Source organism: Gymnoscopelus microlampas (assembly GCF_963454915.1).
Source record: "Gymnoscopelus microlampas genome assembly, chromosome: 10".
Classification (NCBI taxonomy): domain Eukaryota; kingdom Metazoa; phylum Chordata; class Actinopteri; order Myctophiformes; family Myctophidae; genus Gymnoscopelus; species Gymnoscopelus microlampas.
In genome coordinates this window covers 25,217,293-25,221,715 of record NC_139947.1, presented here as the reverse complement: position 1 = coordinate 25,221,715, position 4,423 = coordinate 25,217,293, and positions in this window count along the sequence as shown.

Here is a 4,423-nt window from a genome sequence, read left to right as displayed (position 1 = left end):
TACTTTTTTTTTTTCACTGGTCAATGTGTGACCCCACCTTCACCTTCAAGTTCACACTTGGGGTTCAGAACCATGGTTTGAGAACCTCTGGACTACAGGCTGCTGTCTATACCATGAAATATCTTTGTTGTAAGATGGAGTACATCTAGAGGTGGCAGACGAGCCCAGAGTGGTTAGTGAGCCCGCCTAGGGAGCCAGAGGTCCTGGTTGCCCCAGGTTCGATTCCAGGCCAGGCCAGCATATGTGTCGATGAAATGAAATTTGTCCCTGAGCAAGACTCTTAACCCCTAATTGCTCACAGGTTCTCATTGGAAACAAGACCGCAAGGACTTTCATGAACGACCTGTTAAAAGGAATTATCCTTATCCTTAGTAGTTAAACAATGTTGCTGGGTGGAGTTCTAGTTTATCTGGTGAATCCAGGATATACTGCATGCAGAGAGCTGGATCCCTGAACAGGCCCAGCCGCCCAGGGTCCCAAAGGTCAGGAGGAGCCCTCTTGAAAATTGGAGCCTTGTTGCCCAAGGCCCCTGGACCTTCTGTATACTAGATTAGAACAACTGGTTATAGGCACTCGGGTGACACAGGGGTAAACCACAGAGACTATAGGGGATCAAATCCTCTGCAGTGCATCCGACTTGGCCAAGCATTTCCTACAAACATAATTGGCTGTGTTCACCTACTCTGTTGCTGCACTGACTCGTAGAGGTTGGTTAGGACATCTGTTCAGTGGGGAGCTGAACTGAGAAGAATAGCATGTACCTGTAAACTTGTAACTGTCAGATGAAAAGAAGTGGACTGGTGGTGGCGGCACGTGTATCGGAGGAGACACATCCTCGCCGGCGCCTACTCCTTCCATAACCAACTAACCAGTAGAGTTTAGCGGCCACAAGAGACTACAGTACAAGGGTATGACAGAATAACTCAATTGGGAGAAAAAGGGAGGGGGGGAATACATTAAAATAAAAGAATGTGGTTATTGATGGCACATCGCAGATCACTAGGGCTTGAGGCTTTGAGGCACTCCAGCTCCGGATCATCTACTGTTACACAGGTCCTACTTTATACCAGGGGTTCCCAAACTTTCCAACGCAAGACCCAAAAGATACATTTGGTGCCTCCCCAGAGACCCAAACTTTCAAAAACATATTATGAAGGCCCTATTTAATAGTAAAAATAGCAGATCTACAAGTCGATGTTGTTGTGAGCTTGTAGATCAGTTGTTTTCACTATTTCTTAAACGTTTTTATTTATTTATGGTTATATGTATATATATATTTTTTTTAATGACATTTCTGAATTATTTTATTTTATTAATTTAAATCTTTTGAAATAATATTTTTTTGTAAAGTGTAGGGGGAAAGTGTTTCATTTACTCGCAACCCACAAAAAATGGGTCCCCCATCCCCTGTTCATGGGAAACACTGCTCAATACTGTCTGTTTGTTGAAGGCTTCCCTGTCTCTTTTGCTCAGTACAAGGTGAGAAGGTCCTTTATGTTAGTGAGTGTGTGTTTTGGATGTTTAAACAACTGTTCTCATTGCTAATGTCTATTACAATGTTATGCCTTTGGCTGATGCGACCTAAAATACTGTGTCTCATTAATTGAACGAATCAAGGGTTGGGTCAAGATGATTGTCATATGAATATAATACATAGCCTAGAGTGATACTTTCAATATTGTATATTCATATGATCAGATAAACTCCTATAGCTATAAGCCCATTCAACTTCAAACTCCAGGACTCCTTGATGCAACATTCCATTCCAGTAAAGATGTACTACTTTTAACTAATATTTACTAATACTAACTAATTGAAAGAAGTCTGGTCTCCCCATTCATTAGAAAATTATGTGGATGCTTTGTGCACCATGTGTTGTGAGACAAACAACAACAACAACAACAACAACAACAACAACAACAACAACAACAACAACAACATACCACACCAAGACAAGACAAGACAAGACAAGACAAGACAAGACAAGACAAGACAAGACAAGACAAGACAAGACAAGACAAGACAAGACAAGACAAGACAAGACAAGACAAGACAGTGGACAGTGGACAGTGGACAACCAACTCAAACCAACTCAAACAAGATTTCAAACTTCTTCTTTTTTTAAACTTTTTATTCTTGACTATTCTATATCAGCATGCTAACTTGCCAGAAGTGAAAGGCTGTGGTTTCCTGGCAATTTGCTTGGAATCCCCATTGATGATGTCATTGGTAGGCTGAACTCTTTCTCATGCTATTTAGTCCAGGGGCCAACACTGATATTTTCACAAATTGGTACCACCTAAGGTGACCGTAAAGTTTTTGTATTTTTGTCTTCCTACATGTCTCTAGTTTATATTTTGGTATGATAACCCTTCCAATCTTGTAGCTTAATGGCAGTTATCACTACCTACCGGCTAATGTATCCGGTAGGAGACACAAAGTAGAATCTTTGTGTCTCCTACCGGAAATACACCCGGGCATCAAATTATTGCGACAAAAAAAACAAAATATATCCATGTATTCAAGGCTTCATGGGGTGTGCAATTGATAACTTCTAAGATTTTTGGTGTTTGCAAAAAGACTGCTTTCCATAAGCTTGCAAAAGTTGACCCTCCTTCGGTCTAGGGTGGTCATAGCTGAATGGGTAGAGAGTCCCCCTGGGAAACTTAAAGGAGGAGTTCACCCAAAAAAATATTTATTTTCCATCAATTGCACACCCCATGAAGCCTTGAATACATGGATATATTTTGTTTTTTGTCGCAATAATTTGATGCCCGGGTGTATTTCCGGTAGGAGACACAAAGATTCTACTTTGTGTCTCCTACCGAATACATTAGCCGGTAGGTAGTGATAACTGCCATTAAGCTACAAGATTGGAAGGGTTATCATACCAAAATATAAACTAGAGACATGTAGGAAGACAAAAATACAAAAACTTTACGGTCACCTCAGGTGGTACCAAAATATGGCTTGGCCCCTGGACTAATTCAACAAAAATGTGGAATGCCCTACCCAAAGGAGTAAAGGAGTGTAAAACCCTACTCACTTTCAAAACTGCCCTAAAGAATCACCTTCAGGAGGCTGCAATTCCAAATTGGCCCCTGTCAAAGTCTTAACCAACCCCCCCCCCCCCCCCCTCCTCCTAAAACTGTCTATTGTACATATTTCTTGTTTTTCATACCAGTAACCTGTAAACTGATTGTATGACGTTCTGCATAGTAGTGTATATGTGTATGTATGTCTTCTTAAATGTCATCATGATTTGAATGCACAGGGATCTCATTTTAAATAAGCCAAGTGCTTTTATGAGCGATCCAGTTTAGAGGACCTTGTATTGTGAATTGTACTTCCATGTACTTTTACCATGTCTTTCTAAATAAAGTATTCAATCAATCAAAAGGCAGACTGTTGACTCACACAATTTTCAATTGCATTCCGTCATAAAACAGAGATTGTGTAATAGTTGTCTGGCTTGGTTGAGAGCCCAATAGCCCACCAATTAGACATAGAGTGAGTAGATGGAAATTGTGCCATCTTTTCATTCAAGTTTTTATTTTATTTTATAATAATTTTTTCACAAGGCCCTTCAAGGCTTCAACAGTGTTCAAATGTCACTGGACGGATTAACAGCCGCAACAGCCAGAAGAAAACGAAAGACAGACAAAACTAAACTAAACTAAACTAAACTAAATAACAAAACACAATACATAAGACAAAAACAAGAACACAAAAAACACAAACCACTTGTCAGGCAGTAATGGTAATAACCCCCCACCCCCACCCTGGCACACCAATAATTGTCATTATACATGCATATATTATATAGGTACAGTAAATACATATATATCCAGCACACATAAATACATTATTTATATACTATCATGTATATACATTATAGTATATGTATAATACATATCCACTTCTCCGTCAACATCCCAACTCCTCTATGATGTTACATCTCTAATATCAGCCAAAAAAGACATTGTGCCATCACTGCCATGATGCCATCTTATAATGAGCATTATAAGTGAGGACCAATTATATGAAGATAGGGTTGAAAATGGGGGTTTAGGTGCTCCTTTAAATTAGTAGTTTATCTAAAGAATGACTTGTTTTCTATCAATTAGGCCTACACACCCCATGAAGCCTTGAATTCATGGAGATATTTTTTTTTTTTACCGGGTAATCGGTCAATAGGAGACTCACTTTGACTCTCCTACAGGAGACTCCGCCGGTCATGAAATTATTGGCTTTAAAACAAAACAAATCTCCATCAATTCAAGGCTTCATGGGGTGTGTTATAGATAGAAAATAAGTCATTTTTGGGGTGAACTACTCCTTTAAGAAAAAACGCGTGTGTTGCATTTGCGGTGTTTGTCCATCGGGGGCGTCGTGGTATCTGAGACAGAAAGGGGCAGACAGA